The 27,163-nt window shown below is 46.6% G+C and overlaps 1 long non-coding RNA gene across 2 annotated transcripts in view; it reads left to right on the forward strand.

The window, feature by feature from the left end:
* The window catches only part of LOC146009509 (uncharacterized), an 82,892-nt gene extending 56,393 nt beyond the window's left edge, over positions 1-26,499 (forward strand). The window contains exons 3-4 of one of the 2 annotated variants that reach the window (XR_014444682.1): positions 20,852-21,224; positions 23,242-26,499. This is a non-coding gene — a long non-coding RNA (uncharacterized LOC146009509). Of the gene's footprint in view, positions 1-20,851; positions 22,195-23,241 lie in introns of those variants that run through there. The other variant, XR_014444681.1, reaches the window with a different exon arrangement.
* Positions 26,500-27,163: the final 664 nt, after the last annotated feature.

Consider the following 27,163-nt stretch of genomic DNA (forward strand, 5'->3'; position numbering starts at 1 on the left):
TGTCTCCTTACTATTCATTTCCAGTGTAATTAGTAACCTGGGAACATAGCGCTCCTCATCTTACCTAACACGAGTGCAGTCATGTACGTCCTGATTCAGGCCTGCTCCCTCGGCTGCGTAGATCCGCTGTTCACTAAGTAAAACCTTCTGAAGACCAGGCGTTTGTCTCCTCACTATTCATTTCCAGTGTAATTAGTAACCTGGGAACATAGCGCTCCTCATCTTACCTAACGTGATTGCAGTCATGGACGTCCTGATTCAGGCCTGCTCGCTCCGCTGCGTAGATCCGCTGTTCACTAAGTAAAACCTTCTGAAGACCAGGCCTTGGTTTCCTTACTATTCATTTCCAGTGTAATTAGTAACCTGGGAACATAGCGCTCCTCATCTTACCTAACACGAGTGCAGTCATGGACGTCCTGATTCAGGCCTGCTCGCTCCGCTGCGTAGATCCGCTGTTCACTAAGTAAAACCTTCTGAAGACCAGGCGTTTGTCTCCTTACTATTCATTTCCAGTGTAATTAGTAACCTGGGAACATAGCGCTCCTCATCTTACCTAACACGAGTGCAGTCATGGACGTCCTGATTCAGGCCTGCTCCCTCGTCTGCGTAGATCCGCTGTTCACTAAGTAAAACCTTCTGAAGACCAGGCGTTTGTCTCCTTACTATTCATTTCCAGTGTAATTAGTAACCTGGGAACATAGCGCTCCTCATCTTACCTAACACGAGTGCAGTCATGGACGTCCTGATTCAGGCCTGCTCGCTCCGCTGCGTAGATCCGCTGTTCACTGAGTAAAACCTTCTGAAGACCAGGCGTTTGTCTCCTTACTATTAATTTCCAGTGTAATTAGTAACCTGGGAACATAGCGCTCCTCATCTTACCTAACACGAGTGCAGTCATGTACGTCCTGATTCAGGCCTGCTCGCTCGTCTGCGTAGATCCGCTGTTCACTAAGTAAAACCTTCTGAGGACCAGGCGTTTGTCTCCTCACTATTCATTTCCAGTGTAATTAGTAACCTGGGAACATAGCGCTCCTCATCTTACCTAACGTGATTGCAGTCATGGACGTCCTGATTCAGGCCTGCTCCCTCGTCTGCGTAGATCCGCTGTTCACTAAGTAAAACCTTCTGAAGACCAGGCGTTTGTCTCCTTACTATTCATTTCCAGTGTAATTAGTAACCTGGGAACATAGCGCTCCTCATCTTACCTAACACGAGTGCAGTCATGTACATCCTGATTCAGGCCTGCTCCCTCGGCTGCGTAGATCCGCTGTTCACTAAGTAAAACCTTCTGAAGACCAGGCGTTTGTCTCCTCACTATTCATTTCCAGTGTAATTAGTAACCTGGGAACATAGCGCTCCTCATCTTACCTAACGTGATTGCAGTCATGGACGTCCTGATTCAGGCCTGCTCCCTCGTCTGCGTAGATCCGCTGTTCACTAAGTAAAACCTTCTGAAGACCAGGCGTTTGTCTCCTTACTATTCATTTCCAGTGTAATTAGTAACCTGGGAACATAGCGCTCCTCATCTTACCTAACACGAGTGCAGTCATGTACATCCTGATTCAGGCCTGCTCCCTCAGCTGCGTAGATCCGCTGTTCACTAAGTAAAACCTTCTGAAGACCAGGCGTTTGTCTCCTCACTATTCATTTCCAGTGTAATTAGTAACCTGGGAACATAGCGCTCCTCATCTTACCTAACACGAGTGCAGTCATGGACGTCCTGATTCAGGCCTGCTCACTCCGCTGCGTAGATCTGCTGTTCACTAAGTAAAACCTTCTGAAGACCAGGCGTTTGTCTCCTCACTATTCATTTCCAGTGTAATTAGTAACCTGGGAACATAGCGCTCCTCATCTTACCTAACACGAGTGCAGTCATGGACGTCCTGATTCAGGCCTGCTCTCTCGGCTGCGTAGATCCGCTGTTCACTAAGTAAAACCTTCTGAAGACCAGGCGTTTGTCTCCTCACTATTCATTTCCAGTGTAATTAGTAACCTGGGAACATAGCGCTCCTCATCTTACCTAATGTGATTGCAGTCATGTACTGTACAGATAGCGCAGGGCTTGTCTTTGCTGGGGATGGCGGAGGACTCGCCACCCGCCATCCCCCGCCCCGCGCCATCTGTATGTCGGAAGGGGACGCGCGTGCACGAGGTGCACGCGCGTCCCGTTCCGACGGAGCTTTTGCCCGGGTCCCCGCCGGCTTCCCCGGGTCCCCGCCGGTCCACACCGCCCCCCCGCAGCCCCCCGCAGCCCTGCCCGTCTCCCTGAAGCTGGAGACGGGCAGGACTGCACCCGCCGCGCCGCCTCGCCGCCCGGCTATTGAGACGCTCGTGCGTGGGAGACGAACGAGCGTCTCATTCAGCCAGAGCGCCAGATTGCTGGCGGATCGCCAGGGACACGGTCCTGGCGCTCCGCCAGCAATAATAAGCCCTGCTCCATCTGTACGTCCTGATTCAGGCCTGCTCCCTCGGCTGCGTAGATCCGCTGTTCACTAAGTAAAACCTTCTGAAGACCAGGCGTTTGTTTCCTTACTATTCATTTCCAGTGTAATTAGTAACCTGGGAACATAGCTCTCCTCATCTTACCTAACACGAGTGCAGTCATGGACGTCCTGATTCAGGCCTGCTCACTCCGCTGCGTAGATCTGCTGTTCACTAAGTAAAACCTTCTGAAGACCAGGCGTTTGTCTCCTTACTATTCATTTCCAGTGTAATTAGTAACCTGGGAACATAGCGCTCCTCATCTTACCTAATGTGATTGCAGTCATGTACGTCCTGATTCAGGCCTGCTCGCTCGTCTGCGTAGATCCGCTGTTCACTAAGTAAAACCTTCTGAAGACCAGGCGTTTGTCTCCTCACTATTCATTTCCAGTGTAATTAGTAACCTGGGAACATAGCGCTCCTCATCTTACCTAATGTGATTGCAGTCATGTACGTCCTGATTCAGGACTGCTCGCTCGTCTGCGTAGATCCGCTGTTCACTAAGTAAAACCTTCTGAAGACCAGGCGTTTGTCTCCTTACTATTCATTTCCAGTGTAATTAGTAACCTGGGAACATAGCGCTCCTCATCTTACCTAATGTGATTGCAGTCATGGACGTCCTGATTCAGGCCTGCTCCCTCGGCTGCGTAGATCCGCTGTTCACTAAGTAAAACCTTCTGAAGACCAGGCGTTTGTCTCCTTACTATTCATTTCCAGTGTAATTAGTAACCTGGGAACATAGCGCTCCTCATCTTACCTAATGTGATTGCAGTCATGGACGTCCTGATTCAGACCAGCTCCCTCGGCTGCGTATAACCGCTGTTCACTAAGTAAAACCTTCTGAAGACCAGGCGTTTGTCTCCTCACTATTCATTTCCAGTGTAATTAGTAACCTGAGAACATAGCGCTCCTCATCTTACCTAACACGAGTGCAGTCATGGACGTCCTGATTCAGGCCTGCTCGCTCCGCTGCGTAGATCCGCTGTTCACTGAGTAAAACCTTCTGAAGACCAGGCGTTTGTCTCCTTACTATTCATTTCCAGTGTAATTAGTAACCTGGGAACATAGCGCTCCTCATCTTACCTAACACGAGTGCAGTCATGTACGTCCTGATTCAGGCCTGCTCCCTCGGCTGCGTAGATCCGCTGTTCACTAAGTAAAACCTTCTGAAGACCAGGCGTTTGTCTCCTCACTATTCATTTCCAGTGTAATTAGTAACCTGGGAACATAGCGCTCCTCATCTTACCTAACGTGATTGCAGTCATGGACGTCCTGATTCAGGCCTGCTCGCTCCGCTGCGTAGATCCGCTGTTCACTAAGTAAAACCTTCTGAAGACCAGGCCTTGGTTTCCTTACTATTCATTTCCAGTGTAATTAGTAACCTGGGAACATAGCGCTCCTCATCTTACCTAACACGAGTGCAGTCATGGACGTCCTGATTCAGGCCTGCTCGCTCCGCTGCGTAGATCCGCTGTTCACTAAGTAAAACCTTCTGAAGACCAGGCGTTTGTCTCCTTACTATTCATTTCCAGTGTAATTAGTAACCTGGGAACATAGCGCTCCTCATCTTACCTAACACGAGTGCAGTCATGGACGTCCTGATTCAGGCCTGCTCCCTCGTCTGCGTAGATCCGCTGTTCACTAAGTAAAACCTTCTGAAGACCAGGCGTTTGTCTCCTTACTATTCATTTCCAGTGTAATTAGTAACCTGGGAACATAGCGCTCCTCATCTTACCTAACACGAGTGCAGTCATGGACGTCCTGATTCAGGCCTGCTCGCTCCGCTGCGTAGATCCGCTGTTCACTGAGTAAAACCTTCTGAAGACCAGGCGTTTGTCTCCTTACTATTAATTTCCAGTGTAATTAGTAACCTGGGAACATAGCGCTCCTCATCTTACCTAACACGAGTGCAGTCATGTACGTCCTGATTCAGGCCTGCTCGCTCGTCTGCGTAGATCCGCTGTTCACTAAGTAAAACCTTCTGAGGACCAGGCGTTTGTCTCCTCACTATTCATTTCCAGTGTAATTAGTAACCTGGGAACATAGCGCTCCTCATCTTACCTAACGTGATTGCAGTCATGGACGTCCTGATTCAGGCCTGCTCCCTCGTCTGCGTAGATCCGCTGTTCACTAAGTAAAACCTTCTGAAGACCAGGCGTTTGTCTCCTTACTATTCATTTCCAGTGTAATTAGTAACCTGGGAACATAGCGCTCCTCATCTTACCTAACACGAGTGCAGTCATGTACATCCTGATTCAGGCCTGCTCCCTCGGCTGCGTAGATCCGCTGTTCACTAAGTAAAACCTTCTGAAGACCAGGCGTTTGTCTCCTCACTATTCATTTCCAGTGTAATTAGTAACCTGGGAACATAGCGCTCCTCATCTTACCTAACGTGATTGCAGTCATGGACGTCCTGATTCAGGCCTGCTCCCTCGTCTGCGTAGATCCGCTGTTCACTAAGTAAAACCTTCTGAAGACCAGGCGTTTGTCTCCTTACTATTCATTTCCAGTGTAATTAGTAACCTGGGAACATAGCGCTCCTCATCTTACCTAACACGAGTGCAGTCATGTACATCCTGATTCAGGCCTGCTCCCTCAGCTGCGTAGATCCGCTGTTCACTAAGTAAAACCTTCTGAAGACCAGGCGTTTGTCTCCTCACTATTCATTTCCAGTGTAATTAGTAACCTGGGAACATAGCGCTCCTCATCTTACCTAACGTGATTGCAGTCATGGACGTCCTGATTCAGGCCTGCTCGCTCCGCTGCGTAGATCCGCTGTTCACTAAGTAAAACCTTCTGAAGACCAGGCGTTGGTTTCCTTACTATTCATTTCCAGTGTAATTAGTAACCTGGGAACATAGCGCTCCTCATCTTACCTAACACGAGTGCAGTCATGGACGTCCTGATTCAGGCCTGCTCACTCCGCTGCGTAGATCTGCTGTTCACTAAGTAAAACCTTCTGAAGACCAGGCGTTTGTCTCCTCACTATTCATTTCCAGTGTAATTAGTAACCTGGGAACATAGCGCTCCTCATCTTACCTAACGTGATTGCAGTCATGGACGTCCTGATTCAGGCCTGCTCGCTCGTCTGCGTAGATCCGCTGTTCACTAAGTAAAACCTTCTGAAGACCAGGCGTTTGTCTCCTTACTATTCATTTCCAGTGTAATTAGTAACCTGGGAACATAGCGCTCCTCATCTTACATAACACGAGTGCAGTCATGTACGTCCTGATTCAGGCCTGCTCGCTCGTCTGCGTAGATCCGCTATTCACTGAGTAAAACCTTCTGAAGACTAGGCGTTTGTCTCCTTACTATTCATTTCCAGTGTAATTAGTAACCTGGGAACATAGCGCTCCTCATCTTACCTAACACGAGTGCAGTCATGGACGTCCTGATTCAGGCCTGCTCGCTCGGCTGCGTAGATCCGCTGTTCACTAAGTAAAACCTTCTGAAGACAAGGCGTTTGTCTCCTTACTATTCATTTCCAGTGTAATTAGTAACCTGGGAACATAGCGCTCCTCATCTTACCTAACACGAGTGCAGTCATGTACATCCTGATTCAGGCCTGCTCCCTCGGCTGCGTAGATCCGCTGTTCACTAAGTAAAACCTTCTGAAGACCAGGCGTTTGTCTCCTTACTATTCATTTCCAGTGTAATTAGTAACCTGGGAACATAGCGCTCCTCATCTTACCTAACACGAGTGCAGTCATGGACGTCCTGATTCAGGCCTGCTCGCTCGTCTGCGTATAACTGCTGTTCACTAAGTAAAACCTTCTGAAGACCAGGCGTTTGTCTCCTTACTATTCATTTCCAGTGTAATTAGTAACCTGGGAACATAGCGCTCCTCATCTTACCTAACACGAGTGCAGTCATGGACGTCCTGATTCAGGCCTGCTCGCTCGTCTGCGTATAACCGCTGTTCACTAAGTAAAACCTTCTGAAGACCAGGCGTTTGTCTCCTTACTATTCATTTCCAGTGTATTTAGTAACCTGGGAACGTAGCGCTCCTCATCTTACCTAATGTGATTGCAGTCATGTACGTCCTGATTCAGGCCTGCTCGCTCGGCTGCGTAGATCCGCTGTTCACTAAGTAAAACCTTCTGAAGACCAGGCGTTTGTCTCCTTACTATTCATTTCCAGTGTAATTAGTAACCTGGGAACATAGCGCTCCTCATCTTACCTAACGTGATTGCAGTCATGTACATACTGATTCAGGCCTGCTCGCTCGGCTGCGTAGATCCGCTGTTCACTAAGTAAAACCTTCTGAAGACCAGGCGTTTGTCTCCTTACTATTGATTTCCAGTGTAATTAGTAACCTGGGAACATAGCGCTCCTCATCTTACATAACACGAGTGCAGTCATGTACGTCCTGATTCAGGCCTGCTCGCTCGGCTGCGTAGATCCGCTGTTCACTAAGTAAAACCTTCTGAAGACCAGGCGTTTGTCTCCTTACTATTCATTTCCAGTGTAATTAGTAACCTGGGAACATAGCGCTCCTCATCTTACCTAACACGAGTGCAGTCATGGACGTCCTGATTCAGGACTGCTCGCTCGGCTGCGTAGATCCGCTGTTCACTAAGTAAAACCTTCTGAAGACCAGGCGTTTGTCTCCTTACTATTCATTTCCAGTGTAATTAGTAACCTGGGAACATAGCGCTCCTCATCTTACATAACACGAGTGCAGTCATGTACGTCCTGATTCAGGCCTGCTCGCTCGTCTGCGTAGATCCGCTATTCACTGAGTAAAACCTTCTGAAGACTAGGCGTTTGTCTCCTTACTATTCATTTCCAGTGTAATTAGTAACCTGGGAACATAGCGCTCCTCATCTTACCTAACACGAGTGCAGTCATGGACGTCCTGATTCAGGCCTGCTCGCTCGGCTGCGTAGATCCGCTGTTCACTAAGTAAAACCTTCTGAAGACCAGGCGTTTGTCTCCTTACTATTCATTTCCAGTGTAATTAGTAACCTGGGAACATAGCGCTCCTCATCTTACCTAACACGAGTGCAGTCATGTACATCCTGATTCAGGCCTGCTCCCTCGGCTGCGTAGATCCGCTGTTCACTAAGTAAAACCTTCTGAAGACCAGGCGTTTGTCTCCTTACTATTCATTTCCAGTGTAATTAGTAACCTGGGAACATAGCGCTCCTCATCTTACCTAACACGAGTGCAGTCATGGACGTCCTGATTCAGGCCTGCTCGCTCGTCTGCGTATAACTGCTGTTCACTAAGTAAAACCTTCTGAAGACCAGGCGTTTGTCTCCTTACTATTCATTTCCAGTGTAATTAGTAACCTGGGAACATAGCGCTCCTCATCTTACCTAACACGAGTGCAGTCATGGACGTCCTGATTCAGGCCTGCTCGCTCGTCTGCGTATAACCGCTGTTCACTAAGTAAAACCTTCTGAAGACCAGGCGTTTGTCTCCTTACTATTCATTTCCAGTGTATTTAGTAACCTGGGAACGTAGCGCTCCTCATCTTACCTAATGTGATTGCAGTCATGTACGTCCTGATTCAGGCCTGCTCGCTCGGCTGCGTAGATCCGCTGTTCACTAAGTAAAACCTTCTGAAGACCAGGCGTTTGTCTCCTTACTATTCATTTCCAGTGTAATTAGTAACCTGGGAACATAGCGCTCCTCATCTTACCTAACGTGATTGCAGTCATGTACATACTGATTCAGGCCTGCTCGCTCGGCTGCGTAGATCCGCTGTTCACTAAGTAAAACCTTCTGAAGACCATTCGTTTGTCTCCTTACTATTGATTTCCAGTGTAATTAGTAACCTGGGAACATAGCGCTCCTCATCTTACATAACACGAGTGCAGTCATGTACGTCCTGATTCAGGCCTGCTCGCTCGGCTGCGTAGATCCGCTGTTCACTAAGTAAAACCTTCTGAAGACCAGGCGTTTGTCTCCTTACTATTCATTTCCAGTGTAATTAGTAACCTGGGAACATAGCGCTCCTCATCTTACCTAACACGAGTGCAGTCATGGACGTCCTGATTCAGGACTGCTCGCTCGGCTGCGTAGATCCGCTGTTCACTAAGTAAAACCTTCTGAAGACCAGGCGTTTGTCTCCTTACTATTCATTTCCAGTGTAATTAGTAACCTGGGAACATAGCGCTCCTCATCTTACCTAACACGAGTGCAGTCATGGACGTCCTGATTCAGACCTGCTCGCTCGTCTGCGTATAACCGCTGTTCACTAAGTAAAACCTTCTGAAGACCAGGCGTTTGTCTCCTTACTATTCATTTCCAGTGTAATTAGTAACCTGGGAACATAGCGCTCCTCATCTTACCTAACACGAGTGCAGTCATGGACGTCCTGATTCAGGCCTGCTCGCTCGTCTGCGTATAACCGCTGTTCACTAAGTAAAACCTTCTGAAGACCAGGCGTTTGTCTCCTTACTATTCATTTCCAGTGTATTTAGTAACCTGGGAACGTAGCGCTCCTCATCTTACCTAACGTGATTGCAGTCATGTACGTCCTGATTCAGGCCTGCTCGTTCGTCTGCGTAGACCCGCTGTTCACTAAGTAAAACCTTCTGAAGACCAGGCGTTTGTCTCCTTACTATTCATTTCCAGTGTATTTAGTAACCTGGGAACGTAGCGCTCCTCATCTTACCTAACGTGATTGCAGTCATGTACGTCCTGATTCAGGCCTGCTCGCTCGTCTGCGTAGATCCGCTGTTCACTAAGTAAAACCATCTGAAGACCAGGCGTTTGTCTCCTCACTATTCATTTCCAGTGTAATTAGTAACCTGGGAACATAGCGCTCCTCATCTTACCTAACGTGATTGCAGTCATGTACGTCCTGATTCAGGCCTGCTCGCTCGTCTGCGTATAACCGCTGTTCACTAAGTAAAACCTTCTGAAGACCAGGCGTTTGTCTCCTTACTATTCATTTCCAGTGTAATTAGTAACCTGGGAACATAGCGCTCCTCATCTTACCTAATGTGATTGCAGTCATGGACCTCCTGATTCAGGCCTGCTCCCTCGGCTGCGTAGATCTGCTGTTCACTAAGTAAAACCTTCTGAAGACCGGGCGTTTGTCTCCTCACTATTCATTTCCAGTGTAATTAGTAACCTGGGAACATAGCGCTCCTCATCTTACCTAACACGAGTGCTGTCATGGACGTCCTGATTCAGGCCTGCTCGCTCGTCTGCGTAGATCCGCTGTTCACTAAGTAAAACCTTCTGAAGACCAGGCGTTTGTCTCCTTACTATTCATTTCCAGTGTAATTAGTAACCTGGGAACATAGCGCTCCTCATCTTACCTAACGTGATTGCAGTCATGTACATACTGATTCAGGCCTGCTCGCTCGGCTGCGTAGATCCGCTGTTCACTAAGTAAAACCTTCTGAAGACCAGGCGTTTGTCTCCTTACTATTGATTTCCAGTGTAATTAGTAACCTGGGAACATAGCGCTCCTCATCTTACCTAACGTGATTGCAGTCATGTACGTCCTGATTCAGGCCTGCTCGCTCGTCTGCGTAGACCCGCTGTTCACTAAGTAAAACCTTCTCAAGACCAGGCGTTTGTCTCCTTACTATTCATTTCCAGTGTATTTAGTAACCTGGGAACATAGCGCTCCTCATCTTACCTAACACGAGTGCAGTCATGGACGTCCTGATTCAGGCCTGCTCCCTCGGCTGCGTAGATCCGCTGTTCACTGAGTAAAACCTTCTGAAGACCAGGCGTTTGTCTCCTTACTATTGATCTCCAGTGTAATTAGTAACCTGGGAACATAGCGCTCCTCATCTTACATAACACGAGTGCAGTCATGTACGTCCTGATTCAGGCCTGCTCGCTCGGCTGCGTAGATCCGCTGTTCACTAAGTAAAACCTTCTGAAGACCAGGCGTTTGTCTCCTTACTATTGATTTCCAGTGTAATTAGTAACCTGGGAACATAGCGCTCCTCATCTTACATAACACGAGTGCAGTCATGTACGTCCTGATTCAGGCCTGCTCGCTCGGCTGCGTAGATCCGCTGTTCACTAAGTAAAACCTTCTGAAGACCAGGCGTTTGTCTCCTTACTATTCATTTCCAGTGTAATTAGTAACCTGGGAACATAGCGCTCCTCATCTTACCTAACACGAGTGCAGTCATGGACGTCCTGATTCAGGCCTGCTCGCTCGGCTGCGTAGATCCGCTGTTCACTAAGTAAAACCTTCTGAAGACAAGGCGTTTGTCTCCTTACTATTCATTTCCAGTGTAATTAGTAACCTGGGAACATAGCGCTCCTCATCTTACCTAACACGAGTGCAGTCATGGACGTCCTGATTCAGGCCTGCTCGCTCGTCTGCGTATAACCGCTGTTCACTGAGTAAAACCTTCTGAAGACCAGGCGTTTGTCTCCTTACTATTCATTTCCAGTGTAATTAGTAACCTGGGAACATAGCGCTCCTCATCTTACCTAACACGAGTGCAGTCATGGACGTCCTGATTCAGGCCTGCTCGCTCGTCTGCGTATAACCGCTGTTCACTAAGTAAAACCTTCTGAAGACCAGGCGTTTGTCTCCTTACTATTCATTTCCAGTGTAATTAGTAACCTGGGAACGTAGCGCTCCTCATCTTACCTAACGTGATTGCAGTCATGTACGTCCTGATTCAGGCCTGCTCGTTCGTGTGCGTAGACCCGCTGTTCACTAAGTAAAACCTTCTGAAGACCATTCGTTTGTCTCCTTACTATTCATTTCCAGTGTAATTAGTAACCTGGGAACATAGCGCTCCTCATCTTACCTAACGTGATTGCAGTCATGTACGTCCTGATTCAGGCCTGCTCGCTCGTCTGCGTATAACCGCTGTTCACTAAGTAAAACCTTCTGAAGACCAGGCGTTTGTCTCCTTACTATTCATTTCCAGTGTAATTAGTAACCTGGGAACATAGCGCTCCTCATCTTACCTAACACGAGTGCAGTCATGTACGTCCTGATTCAGGCCTGCTCACTCCGCTGCGTAGATCCGCTGTTCACTGAGTAAAACCTTCTGAAGACCAGGTGTTTGTCTCCTTACTATTCATTTCCAGTGTAATTAGTAACCTGGGAACATAGCGCTCCTCATCTTACCTAACACGAGTGCAGTCATGGACGTCCTGATTCAGGCCTGCTACCTCGGCTGCGTATAACCGCAGGTAAGTGCAGGACGCCTGCCCCCGCTCGCATGCAGCGGCAGAGAAGAAGAATGATTGGATGGTTGCTCACCATCGCTCATAAAGGCCAGGCTAGACGGACTTGTACTCGCAGGGGTATGCCCAGATTTTGTGGGAACACCCATGAAATACTGGACGGTCCTTGCGACCATCCGCTGCCCGCCTATCCTGGAGCGAACCCCCGGTGAGTGTGAAACTGGCCAAAGGCATTCTCTCCATGTGCATAACCCAACAATCGGCCCACAGCGAGCTGGTCTGAATCACCCCAAAACGGCATGTGTAATGTAACAGCAGTGTGGGCAGTATCTTGCCCATTATTGGTTGCTCTGATCTGGTTGATCTGCAGAAGGTCGACACATAAAAAGGTCAACATGGTCCAAAGGTTGACATGAAAAAGGGTCGACATGAGTTTTTCATGATTTGGTTGTAAAGCGATGTGTTCATGTGTTATGTCACAGTCAGCATAGAGGGCGCCCCCCCCCTCCCCCGGAACATCACAGCGCTGGACCCCCTCCTCTCCCCTCCCTGGGGAGAGTCACGGCGGCGCACAGCAAGCAGCCGCAAAGGTCACGGCGCCATGCGCCGCATCACTGGACCCGGCAGCATGGCCCCCCTGGATCGGGTAAGTGTTTAAACACCGGGGCGCCCACCCCCCTCCCCGCCTGGGGCGCTCCGGTGCCTAGCACCGGCCCTGGGTCCACATCCTGCAGAAGCTAAGGACTGCAGTCTGTCACCTGCGTTGATCTTCCTTAGATACATACTTTAGCACAGGTGAGAAGAACACGCTCCGGAATATACATTGTGGCTCATTACTTATATATTAGGATAATGTCCCCTGGCGACAGTCACAGGTGTAACTTACAATAGCCGGATGTTCATTTCAAATACTAAAAGAGACTGGAAACAAACAAGACCATAGTGCACATCTTGGGCATTATTCTGCTCAATACGGTGGGACCACAAATGGGCGGATCAGGTTTTTTTTTTATCTGCGCATGCGTAGCTTTCCCAATGCACAAGTGCGGCGACCTCACACCGCTCACGAACGGGTCTCTCTGTGCGAAAAAACCTGTCCACAAGAGTATGGTCATTGTGGGCGGCATGGGGGCATTTTTAGGGGAGTGGCCGGAATAATGAGGGAAACGGGGCGTAAACATGGGCGTACATGGGGGTGTGCACACAAAATGCACGGTGCCACAACCGCCTCGATCGGCGAACGCACTGTGCATTTTGGCGCAAAAACAGGCGGACGCCAAAGATAGCTCCAGACCACCCCTAGAGATACCATATGAGAGCGGACACCTGGGTTTGCTAATTAACGCTGATTACTACTCAAACACATACACCTGAATGTAATAAGCAATGCTGCAGGCTATTAAGTACAAACCATGATTTCACTACCTGCAGCCACACACAGCCCTCAAACACATTGAAAGCTTATCTTTCTACACTTCTCTACATGTAAAGGTTGGTTTCATTTTAGGTAATATTCATTCTAAGACCTGCTTATACAGTATATGCTAAGGTAGGTATTTTATAACCGTCTACATCCAGTGAGAAAGTGTTTTGGTATACTTTAAAAAGCAGGACACTCAATTTACAGAAGTCGACATGTGTCAACTTTTTCCCTGTAACACAAACATACCTGTTTTTTTTGTGGAAAAATACACATAAACCACATCTAAGAGCAACAATGAAGTTTGAGCAATGTCCTAAGGCCATGGCCACTATTTTGCACACAATCTTTGTATTGTAGCCAAAAGACATACATTAAGCACTTTCATATCTGCTATGAATTGTATGTAGCACCCTCATACCCTCCAACATGACCCATTCCATTCGGTACACAATGCTCTGTGCCTGCACATCCCTGGTAATGTATGATTGCCAGCACCTGTGTGGAACTAGGTAATTGAAGAGAAGGGTGTTTCAACACAGGTGATGACAATCATACATTACCAGGGACGTCCAGGAACAGAGCATTGTGTACCGAATGGAATGGGTCATGTTGGAGGGTATGCACCCTCTGTATGTAAGATGCCACCAATCACATTATTGCAATCACATCTCTCTAACAAAGGATCCCAACATCTGCCTATCGCACTGTAAACTCGTATTTCAATCAATATTTTAACATGTTTGCACACAAACCATTTTAGCATGCTTGGTCGACTCACACATCTTTAACATACCTGTACTAACACCTATGGGGAGTCCACACTGTTTTTTTTGGGAGGACACATATGCATTCCTACACAAATGTACCTTTTCACCCTTGTTTGTCTCCCTCACCCACTCCATGAGGAAATCATTGTTCTGGACCTGCTTTTACCTACTACTGTAGGAGCTACCTCACCTGCACACAAACTGCTTTCTCACCTATTAAGTTGCTCTGCACATGTGCTGACACAAACTAATTAGCAGGTAAATGGTGGATATGAACATGTGCATGGCCATGGAGAGGGTTACACATGGCAAACTTCTACCACACTTCACTAAATTCACCAAAATACCAAGTTGAGTAAGTACATATAAATGTATTATTTGATTTACACAAGAAATTACACATACAACACGTGTTTTATATTTTGTAAAATAATTTTATTTGCTGTTAAGCATCACAGCTTTTTTTAATTTTTATTGCATAAATATGAACAAAAATAATATAATAACAAAAATAACAACCAGCCAGAACAAGAAGTGGCATATCTACAAACATGTGTTACCCAGCAATGGCAATGGTGAAATGAAAGGGGACTCCAGCATACAACCTGCAGCACTCAGGGAGAATACTCAGCACGATACACAGCAGCAAAAAGAAACCCTGCATTTCAAGAGTTCAAATGAAACAGATTACTACCATTTGCACGAGAATGGATAGATTTAGCACTCAGGAAGTGGAACCCCAGTGCGAATGCAAACATTTGTGGTCCAAACACAGAGGAAGTGAATCAGGTGACATTACTTTGGCCCTATTTCCCCCTTTTTGGATGGGGCCTTGGGGACAGCAGCCTTGCGGCCAGTGGACACAGGAGGGTCGGCAGAGGTGAAGATTGTGGAGCAGCTTGGGGCGGGGCAGCAGATGGGGTGTCCGCCCTTTGCGACCTGGCGGTGGTGTGCAGCTCCGCCAGAATGTCATTCTGGCGGCTGAGTTGTTGGGCAATGCTTTGCATGCCAGGCGCCATAATGTCATTCTGGCGGGTGAACGCCTCAAACTGCTGCCTGTTGGAAGCCTTCCAATCCCCAAAAAACTCCCCAAACTGCTGCTGACGGGCCGCAGCCTCCACCCCTTGCTGCGCGATCGTCTCCAGCAGCTCTGTCCACCTGCCATCCCCTGCCAGCTGTGGCTGGGGGCATCCTGTTTGCGAAGGCTGGTCCACTTGTGGGCCTGAAGGGGAAGATGCTGCCGGTTCCTCTGGAGTTGCTGGATCTTCTATGGGAAAATGTAAAACAATGTCACCATCACATACACAAACAATGTCTCTTACCACAATCAATGCATCACTCTAATTTACCTGGAAACTCAGCAGCAAACACCTCCACCGGGAGCTCGCTATCCATATTGGATATCCCCCTGACCTCGGCCACATCCACCACATCCAATACCAACAGCTCCAGGGGGGTATATTCCAAAGTGGATGGCATAGGCCCCCTCCTGGTGGACATGCTTTGATTGTACCGGTCAGTCATCTTCCTCTTCAGCCCACTTTTGAAGTCTGTCCACCTACAAATAAAAAACAAACAAAGTATAATCAGGAGATACGTGCACCACTGTGCTAGAGAACATCTTTACTACGTTACATTTCCTAGTGTGGCTGATATGTTTTATTTTCTGCATACGTTTGCCACACACACATTTATGTCACCATTATGAGGCAATTACAGTGTCTCATATCACTCATAATATCTCACTATGCTGAAATGACAGCAGCCATGGCCAAAGTGTAATCCTCCAGCTGCTGTGAAACTACACATCCCAGCATAGCTTGCCAGTGCTGCTATTAGGGAGCCATGTAACTATGGGAAGGCATGCTGGGATGTGTAGTTTCTCAACAGCTACATGTGCACAGTTTGGACATCCTTGTTTCATTTGCATCATATGTGTCACATCCACCATGGCGTTTACCCAAAACCCCTGTGCTGTGCTCAGCCCTAGGCTCTCTAGCCGCACTTATAGAACCATGGCGCTCACCTCTGCTTGTGTCCCTGGCTCCGGTGGGGTACATGTGGCCGCATTTTCATCGCGTGGTGACACTGGTGCTATGTGCTCCGCTCCTATGCAGGGTATGAGTGGCGTGCCGCCATGTGTGTTTGTGCCTGGTTTGCTCTCTGACTGAATGCCGGTGTTTGCGCAGCTGCGTACATCCAGGCCGGCTGAAATCTGTCGCCCTCACTGGCGGGCGCCATCTTGTTGTTTACCTCTGCCACTCCTGTGCGGCTCTGCCTCCCCTGTCAGATTGCCTGACCAATCACCGCACAGTCCACCTGTTAAGTACTGACTGACCAGGCTAGTCCGGCAGTCAGTACAATGATGTCGATCCCGTAGCATCATTGCTCCAGCCTGGCTCTGTAGCTATCCGCTACCATCCTGAGCGTCTTACTGAAGCTTCCCTGCTGGCCATCTACTGCACCAAGTACCAAGGACTCGCTACCGCCAAAGAGGTTCCAGCAAGGTTAGCCCTTCCAAGGGGTCTCACCTTGCCTTAATTCCCAACGGTTACTTCCACAGTCACCTCTGTCTGCAGCCACGACCATACTCAGCAAGGACAAGTCTTCTTCATTTTACTCCTTCATCCATTTACCTTAAATCTTCATTCGTTCATCCAATTCTCAATCCAATCATCCAATCCTCAAACCAATCAACCAATTCTCAATCCAATCCTCCTTCCAGTCATCCAATTCTCAATCCAATCATCCAATCCTCAAACCAATCAACCAATTCTCAATCTAATCATCCAATTCTCCATCCAATCATCCAATTCTCAACCCAATCATCCAATCATCAATCCAATCATCTAATTCTCCATCCAATTATCCAATCTTCAATACAATCATCCAATCTTCAATACAATCATGAAATCTTCAACCAATCCTTCATTCTTCAAATCAGATTATTTATTTCCTACAACTCTTCAAACAATATTGCAATATCCTTTTAAGACCAAGCATCATCATCTTCTGCAATAATATATTGGACTATTGACTTTATATTTTCATATCTGCCATATATATTTCATGCCATCAGTATCATTGTCTTGCAATACCTTTTATTAAATTAATTCCATTTTATATTACTTGTTTCACTCCCTTCTGTCGTGGATGCAACCCCCATACGTTAAAGCACCCAGCCTCCGTTACTCTGCAGCTGGTGCTTCTAAAAGCGTGACAATATGGAACATGTTTCTACAAGTCTTTTACAACAACACACTTGCTGTTGTCCCATCACATACTTCACATGAGCAGAACTGTGGCCATAACCTCACATCACACCAATGGTGCATGTTTCATATATAAATGTGGGTTATTAGACATGGTTGTGTTCACATGTGTCATTGAAGTGTAGCACTATCTACAAACACACCTTTCTATTATCCTCAAAACATACATGTAACATATGTACACACATATTTGAATATCAGGGGAGAAACGCACTTGGCTTTTCTTCACCGCCGCCAAATCCCTTGTCAGTCTTGACACCTTGTTCTCTTCCTCTGTGATCTTCTCCCAAATGTTCTTCCTTGCACTGGGAACCGACCTCCTGGGAGCTAATTCTATCCATTCTCGTGCTAGGGGTACTAAAACTTTCAATTCTGCCTCTTGAAATGCAGGGTTTTTCTTTTTGCTGGTGGTATTCTGCCCAGTACTCTGCCTAGATGTTGCAGGTCGTTTTCTGGTGGCCCCAGTCACCTCACCATGCAGCTTCTGGGTCACACATGTTGGCAGAGATGCAACCTCTTGTTCTGGCTGGTTGCTGTGGCCTTGTTGAGTCGGTGGAGTTGGAACAGGGCCTGTTTGTGTGGGGCCCCCTTGCTCTTCCGGCCTACTTCTCTATTCGGCCCTCCTTCGCCGCTCCTGTTCCCTCCTGTTCAAGACTTCCAGTATGGATTCGGCTCTTGTCCTCTCTAGGGCGTCCTCAGCTGCGGAATCATCAGAGCCTGACATGTTTGCAGCAAAAGTGGTCTGCATCTGGCTGCATATTTATTTGGTAAACTTCCGCCTTGCACAAGGGGCGTATTTTGCCCCCCGCAATGTAGTAGCTAATTACCACCAATAAATCCCGCTTAAATTACACGGGAACAACGCACCTGAGCATTCACCTGTACATGAACATACACAGGTTGTTGACCATTCTGTGCTACATGGGTGCACATGTGAGTCCACTGAGTGTGTTTTCAGGTGGTCTCTGTTGGAGTACATGTATGCTTTCTTATCCAAATTTCAAAACATACCAACGTTACAATGCTTTCCTTACATTTGTTATGTGTATTAATTATTCACACAGCAACATGTTGTATGTGCGTTGTTATCAGCGTATGTATTAGTACATGGTTGCGTGTATAATTTTTCTCACACTGTATATACAGTACGTGTCTCCCTACATTGAATGCATACTGTATGTTCTTGTGTGCATATCGGAACGGTCAGCGAATCTTTTCATTCGCATACATATTGTTAATGTAAGATGGATTAATAAAGTTAACAATAAAAAAACTTAGTTTCCCACCAATCAGCAACCAACAAAAGTTATATATGTACCTGCAATTAATAACTGCGCCATTGCCAATATGTCAACAGCAAGGGCTGCGCCTTTCAGCCATGAGGAGCTGCTGGCGTTGGTCCAGGTGATGGACCATCGCCTGGGGCCCAGGGGCCCATATGTCAGCAACGAGGAGAAGCACCGGGCGTATAACGCTGCCCGGCGCTTAATCTACACCCGGAACCGCGTCTGCAGGAGCCTGGGGCAGGTGGAGCGGCACTGGTCGGACCTGCGCCGGCAGCAGCCAGTCCTGCTATCACGAATACGGCGGCATATTAGCCGATGTAAGTATATATTTATTCACAAATATGTCTGCGTTTGTTAGCAATGGTTTAAGGAATGATTTAAAATATGTGCATGAGTATGTGGGTGTATGTGGGGGTATGTGGGGGTATATGGGGGTATATGGGGGTATATGAGGGTATATGGGTGTATATGGGGGTATATGGGTGTATACAGAGCCAGATTAAGGTCTAAATGGGCCTGGAGCTGAAAATGATCAAGGGCCTATTATGTGCAATAATGGTGGTTGCGGCCAGCACCTAATAATGTGGGTGGGGCGTGACCAGTGTTCTGGTTGGGTGGTCTGCTCATGGGTGTGTCTCTATTTGTGTAAATACTTTCAACTAATTATATATGCCTGGAAAAGGCAGGGGGCTGGCATAAGAAAAATGCAGGGAGATATATTGGCGGGTGCCCTCCAAAGGTGCACCCGCAGGACGCCGATGTCCTAAGATACTTGCGGGGTGAGGCGGCACTCCAGTCATAAAAAAAATACTGAAAGCTGAAACTTGGTAGACAATATGTCAGCACCTTTTATGTGGTAACCTAAGTTTACCACACCATATACCCCTTATACAAATCATGCAACACAATAGTAACCCCTTATACTGTACTTGCTTCTTACACATTATGCCACATGGAATGAGACAAAATACACTCTGATTTCGCAAAAATTCACACTATGGCACACAGATTGAGTTAAAATTCACATTTTACCACATGGATTGAGCCAAAATACACACTACACCAGGCATGTCCAAACAGTGGCCCTCCAGCTGTTGTGAAACTACACGTCCCAGCATGCCTTGACATAGTTTTAGCATTCCCTAATTGCAAAACTGTGGCAATGCATGATGGGACTTGTAGTTTCACAGCTGGAGGATCATAGTTTGGACATGCCTGCACTATACCAAACAGATTGAGCAATAATGCACAATATGCTTCATAAATAGGGGCATTGCGCGCCAAAGGCGCACATTAAAAATTTACACCATAATGCCGATTACATGTTAAGCCTCACACCATAATCTCCATTACGTATTATGCCAAACACCATATTACCTATTAAAAATTATGCTACATAAGTGTTGCTTACCCACATGTTCATTGCCAGGGGTTCCATGTTCATTGCCAGGGGTTCCATGCTCATTGCCAGGGGTTCCATGCTCGTTGCCATGTGGGATTACATGCTCATTGCCAAGGGGGAATACATGCTCACAGTAACTGGTGGACAGTCGCCGCCGGGCAGAAATTACAGCCATTAACAGCCGGGCAGAGAGCAGGAGGCTGCCTGGCTGTATTCAGAGCACTGCATGTCCTGGCTATTTGAAATAATACCCCTTTCATACCAGAAAATGCAGGGAATATGTTCCCAGGATCATGCAGGGACATTCTCGGACTGGCCCCTTTTACACCAGCCTAGTCCCTGCATTTTCTGGTGTGAGGGGGAGAGAAAACCACCGCCGCCCCCCTTAAAACAACCAGCTATATCTTCGAAACCAACTGACCCATTTACATGTAGGCTTTGAATGATTTTGGTCCCGTGAAACTGGGCCGTTTGGTTCCAGAGAAATCTGTCCTCAAACAACATGAACAGCCATGAAATTACATTTCAGAAATGAAAAAAAAAATTGTTTTACCCGCAATATCTCTAGAACCAATGAACCCATATGGACCAGGTATCAGATTGAAGGCCCAGCGATTTGGGTTCGACTGAGATCAACCTTGAGTTTCTGTGATGCTGTAGGGGGAACTGGCAGCCGTTGGAACAGGGTGGATGTCGGAATAAGCGGGTCCCATGTTATTCTATGGGGAAAATGTTCCAGGTTTGCCTGGCGGTATCTCCGGTTCCCGGGGGGCTAGCGATGCCGGGCTGGTCTCGTTTGAAAGCCCTATCCCTCAGCTACAAAATGGGCCTATTTGGAGAGTGGGCCTGGAGCTATAGCTCCATCAGGCCCATTGTTAATCCGGCCCTGGGTGTATGTGGGGGTATATGGGGGTATATGGATACGGTCTGATTTTGTGTGTAGCATATCTATTCATTAGCATGAGAAATTATTAAATATATGATACATTTTCATTTGCAATGTTATGAGCATGACTAATGTGAGTTTTTCTTTACCACTTTTTCATGATCCGCAACCTTCAAATTCTATACCATCACCATGAACATTTCAGCACGCGCCAGGGCATGCATGACAGCCAGGGAGGAGGCCGCGAGGCAGGAGGCCCAACTCCAGCAGGAAGAGGAGGAGGAGTCCACCTTGGGGCCCGCTGGTTCCCACCCCATATCTATCTCACCTTCCACCAGCCACTCCCCTACCCCCACCCACTCCCCTTAACTCCACCCACTCCCCTAACCCCTCCCACTCCCCACCCCAACCCCATTTCCAACCCCCTACAACTCCCCACCGCCCACCCCAACCCTTACCAATCCCCACTCCAACCCACCACCTTTACCCCAACTCCCATCCCCCTTGCTCCTGTCCCCCCCCCCCATCCACAAGCACAGGAGCCCCATCCAGCGGTGACCAGGATGGGACTACTAGCCGTAAGTAAACAATGTGTCTAATGTTTACATACACATTTCAACACATAAACAATCACAACACCCACATATGTGTAGCCAACATCATCATTAGTTGCAACATATCACTGCAGTGCGACCCAGAGTAGTGGCCTGTCCTCCTCCTGGAACAAGGGTCCCCTTGGTGTATTTTCAGAGTGTGGCCATGCCTCACCCCTTGAGTAATTGACATAACAGTACATCCAATGACATATCCTACAGTAGTGGTGTTGAAGTTATGTGGTCCCAGCTGTTGTGTAACTACACTTCCCAGCATGATGTGCAACATTCAATTATAGATTGTTTTGTTCATAGTGTGTGAGGCCATGCAGATGCATGCTTTTCAAACATAGCTGTAGGCAGGGCCGGATTATAATGAAGGCACAAGGGGTCAGTGCCCCTGGGCCCCCCTCTAGCTAGGGGCCCCCTGTGGTTGGCATGTATTTTAAAAAAAAATATATATTTTTTTTTTAGCTAAAGGTTTTGTGCATGGGAGTGGAGTAGTGCTGCAGCTTCACCTATCTGCCAATGTGACAATGATTAATGGTGTGCTGAGCTCTAATTGGTAGAGCTCATTACATGCCCATGGAGAACAGCAGCAGCAGCTTAGTCATGGGAGGGTTTTTAATCAAAGGCAGCACTAGGACTGTGAGGTCTCCTACAGAGTAAGGTGCAGAGGGACAAACACAGGCTTTTCATATGGTATGTATTTATGTGTATGTGTGTGTGTGTATGTGTTGTATACTAAGGTGAGTTAGTTCATTATGGAGAGTGTTGAGTCCCTGTATTTGTATTTTTTAGAGCATGTGGTCACAGGCCACTTTCACCCCAACCTGGGAATGGCGAGTGCTGTTTGCACCCCATTCGCAGGGATGGCGAGTGTTGTGGTACTCTGTATGTGTGTATATATGTGGGTTAATTTTTATTAACCTTTGTTACTGTGATCATAGCTTTCTCTTTCACCCCAGATGAGCTAATTTATCTGTAACCTGTTACAGCTGCCCCTTTAATTCTAAGTCAGGTGTTGTGTTAGGTGACTGCCTCATCTTTAAAAGCCATAAGGCACTTGGCAGGTGAGCTTTAAACCAGGAAAATACACATGTCCACTTTAGCTATGATGTGTCGGCAGTTGGCAGGCTCTTGAGAAACAAATGCTAGTGTAGGACTTGCAGTGAAATGGGGTCCCTTGGCGATGGGCTGCAAGCTTAAATGCATTGATCAATTCATGAACTAAAACCCCATTATTTATTTGATTGTATACTAAGGTGAGTTAGTTCATTATGGAGAGTGTTGAGTCCCTGTATTTGTATTTATTAGAGCATGTGGTCACAGGCCACTTTCACCCCAACCTGGGAATGGCGAGTGCTGTTTGCACCCCATTCGCAGGGATGGCGAGTGTTGTGGTACTCTGTATGTGTGTATATATATATATATATATATGTGTATATATATATATATATATATATATGCAGTTACCCATTGACCAAGTTTATACTGCCTTTACTCTGTGTTTTGACAGTGTAATATTCTCCCATGCAGTGTGCGGCCAGTAATGACAAGTGCAAGGGGGCCCCCCTGGCTAAAGTACCCCGGGCCCCCCGAAGGCTTAATCTGGCACTGGCTGTAGGCCTATAATTTGTACAGCAATGTCCTACATTTTAAAAAGTAAGGAGTGCTTAAGCCGCAACAATGTCATAACCCTTAAATAGCACAGCCTAATTGTGAGGTTAGAGGTGAGTCCCCCAAAACAAAACTACCAATTGGGATACAGCATACATTCATCCAAGAAGGAGGAATTTATTTCATGTTACGTAATATGTACAGTATGTGTGTAAACATATTAGTATTTAGTACCATGTTTACAGCAGACCCATCTTCAATGTAGTAGAAAAATGTATGTGGGCTTCACACTTAACTCACAACTTCTTATTATGTACAAATACAACAAACATTTGTGTATGTTATATATTATTATTATTTGTTTTTTATCCCTTCACTACAGACACTGAACAGCACCAGGATGATGTTGCCGAGATTATGCGGGAAATATTCCTGACACTTTACATTAATATGTTTTATATAAATAAATGTTTTTGTTGAGTTAGAAGTTGCCTGTGTTTTTAATCATAAATATGTTAGAGGGTTTGTAAGGGCAGGTACATACAGATGTGTAATGTAACTTATATTGGTAATTTGAGGTGAGGGGTAACGATTGATGTGTGTGTGTGTGTGTGTGTTTTTGTGTTAAATAACACATAGTGAAAAGGCATGAATGTTTAATGTTGTTAGATTAGAACATCACACATAACATCAGGGTAGGTATACATGTTAAAAATTGTGAACAAACTAATTATGGACATAATTCAGTACATATACACAAACACCAACATAACTTGATTTAAAAGTAACAGCAATGTGGGGACACATAGATAGTGATTAAAATGCCACATTATAACATAACAAATATACATGTAATGAGGGTTAAAATGTTGTTTTATTAGGGTGTTTATTAAGGTAGACAATAGAGTTAATATCAAACAATTATTGAATAACAATTAATTATAGTTGAAAGGCTAGATTAGCAGGGCCATATATGTGAAGGGTATGCCAGCGTGCACAGACGTACTCTCACTCTCATGATCGGTGACACACGCTGAGTTTTCCATTGAAAAAAAGTGAGACCCGTCCATGCACTGTGGCGTACGCTCAGATATACGCAAGATGTCGGTGGGAAAATGGAGGATACCCGTCCATATACGGTGGCGTACGTTCTGTTGTACGCCAGTTATCGGTGGCTAAGAGGAGATCCGTCCGTGTACGGTGGCGTACACTCAAGTGTACGCCACTCCCCTTTGTCGTGTTTGTGACCGTCCGTGTGCGGATGTTTTGTGGGTGGACATACGGTCAGCGTCCGCGTACGGGAAACGTACGGTGAAATGGTCCGTATGTTTGTTGCACCGACCTAACCAGAATAAGGCCCATAGTACTCACAGTGGCCTTTGTTCAGATCTGGTGGGGCAGATGAAAAATGTGCAGAGAGAGTTAGATTTGTGAGTTATTTTGTTTCTGTGCAGGGTAAAAACTGGCTGCATTATTTGTACACTGCAATTTAGATTTCAGTTTCAACACACCCCACCCAAATCTAACTCTCTCTTCACCTGGTACATCTGCCCCACCTGCAGTGCACATGGTTTTGCCCATTTTCCAAACAAATTTGTACTGCAGTCAGATCTGAATAAGGGCCAGTGTGTGGGTATTTTATTTCACACGATACACTCACAACAAGCATATCTCCGGTGGATCTTTTTTGCACTCGAATAAGCAATGAATCCTCCTTAAATTCCTAGGGGGAACATAAAACAAACACCTATAGTGCAATATGTATTCAGTACAGTATAGAAGAAGTGATTTATTGGATACACTGACAAATATTGAGAATTTAAAAGCATCTAGCCCACAAGTGGGGCACCGGAGTCCTCCTCCTCACTAGTTTTCAGGGGATAGACCTTGCATATACTTACCAGCATCTGCAAATAACAACCGGTCCTGGTTCACCGGGTTGTAAGAGGATCCATTCTGCAGCAGTAAATAGGCTTGAGCGCGCTATAAGGCAAATTAGCACTACCTCGGAAGCATAAGTTCTTCTGCTGAGCAGGGCCTCCTTTTTTTAAGCCCCCAGAATAAAATCAGCTGTTCCCAAAGAGTCAATGACCGGAAGTGACTGTAAGGACTCTGGGTAGTCTCCGTGTGCAAATACAGAAGGAGACTTAAAGTACCAAGCACCACACCTGACTCTGTTGTTCCTCCTAGTGGTCGATTGATGCATGCAGTGCTAGACTTCCCCTATAGCAGCCACGTCCAAAGGAGCGAGTTAGGCCCACTCCAACCCCAATGCCCACAGGTCTTATGTAGGACAATGCATCAACCAAGATTGAGAGACAGACAAAAGGCTAATTGACTAAAACCCATGGAAACAAACAAACAGACAGTGGTACATATTATAATAAGAGGTCAGAAACACCAGGGAGTTGAGTGGAAGTATATGGGAGCAATCCTCCACTGAACTCCCAGGAATGCAACAATGCAAGATGATGTTATGCAAATAAGTAATTCCACACACCCAAACTTATGACTACATCACCACAGCAGGATGCAAACACAGTATGTCCTGGCTAATGGCATAAATGCAACAATGCATTAAGATGTTAATAATAAACAGTATATAACCTGTGTGATGCTGGATGACAAAACCCCTAATAAGAGAGGAAATATACTCCACACAGCTAAATTCTAACAGGGATAGCTGATATACTGAAGGTGGAAAAACCAGCACTTATCTCTGTCAGACAGGGTCTGCGTTTATACAGGGTTTCTCAGACTGCAGCAATGGTTCACAGGGACAGGCAGGACTTCACAGAACACCTGACAGGAGTGCTTTCTGGAATACCCAGAACTATGACAGGACTCTGACAAGACTTTAACCAGGCCCAGACAAGGCTCAAACAGAACTCTGACTAGACTTAAACAGAACTACAAACGGCAGTTTAACAATGCTGGGAGAATACCTAAATACCCAGAGGTCTAGCAGGCAGCCACACCCAAGACCAAGGTGAGCATGAAACGCAGGCAAGGTGGGTCAGCAAAACCTGGAGTACTGATCCAAAGGAAACATATAACCTACAAACAAAATATGAATATCACCAACCCGTCGGAGGCGACACGTAACAGTGATGTAGAGATGTGTGCTGTGTAATCGTCATCTCTGGATATAATGTTCATTTGCATTCCTGAAGCGACATCTGGTCAGTGGAACACACAGTTCTCCGTGTGTAATATGCACATCCATTTTCTCCATATATCAGTGATCAGTTATAAGAGTAATAAAGCCAATGTCCATTTGAATATACAATAGAAAAAATATAGGACAGTATAAATGATAAATATTACACCGGCGTAAGGGGCTGCGCCCCCCTTAGTTTGTGAACGTTTGTATTGTGAGACATATGGTTAGAATTGTATGAAAGATGTCTGTATTGCAACTTATAGCTATAGGTGAAATGTGTTAAATAGAGAGCATATGATGTGGAAGGGGGTGTGTATTGTTTTGTTTAATTAAAAAGCGGTTACAGAGTAAGATGTACATTGATAGTGTGGAGGGTACAATGACATTTGTGGGGTGGTGGGGTGTGTGCGTGCTGTTTAGGCGTGTGTGTGTGCAATAGTGTTTTTGAGTCAACGGTGGAGGTCATGACACAGAAACCAGGAGGCTGGGTAGTGATAGGGGTGTGTGGGCATAAGGGGGACTAAAGAGGAGGGTGGGGGACACTGTACAGCTTCTGCCAGTGGGTGAGGGTCCAGCGTGGCAGTGAGTCAGTGTCTCCTGTTACTGGGTGGGAGTTAGGGTGCATGAGAGTAGGAGGCTGGGCGGTAAAGCATGATAGGGGGATGTGGGAAACACAGGGTAAGCGGGTCCCCACTGGCGGAAGTTACGGGGCAGTAGAACAGGAGGCAGGGCAGTGATAGGGTTGTGTGGGCATAAGGGGTAGTAAAGGTTTTTGGCTGTTGCAGAGTAGGGATGGCCATTGGTGCAGACGCCATCGATAGTTGGCATTAGTGGCGATTTTGCACCCTGCCATCGATAGTAGTAAAATATTACTTGGATAACCATCGATTGTTGTAGCTATCGATGGTCATCCATTATATCTGACTGAACAGGCCGTGGGTCAATCAGAAATCGGTGGCGGGACTTCCGGGTGTGGGGGGGCAGAGCTATGCTCCGTGTCCCGGCACCTTGAAAAAATGTGAAACTTGATCGGTTCTCCCTTGCCATCGATGTAAGGAAACCATCTGGTCCTCCCACATCGATGGCAAAAGTATTCAAAATCAGCCATAAACCATCAATGATTTGAAATCATTGATGGTCG

Source organism: Crinia signifera, chromosome 6, assembly GCF_055691185.1.
Source record: "Crinia signifera chromosome 6, ASM5569118v1, whole genome shotgun sequence".
Taxonomy (NCBI): Eukaryota; Metazoa; Chordata; class Amphibia; order Anura; family Myobatrachidae; genus Crinia; species Crinia signifera.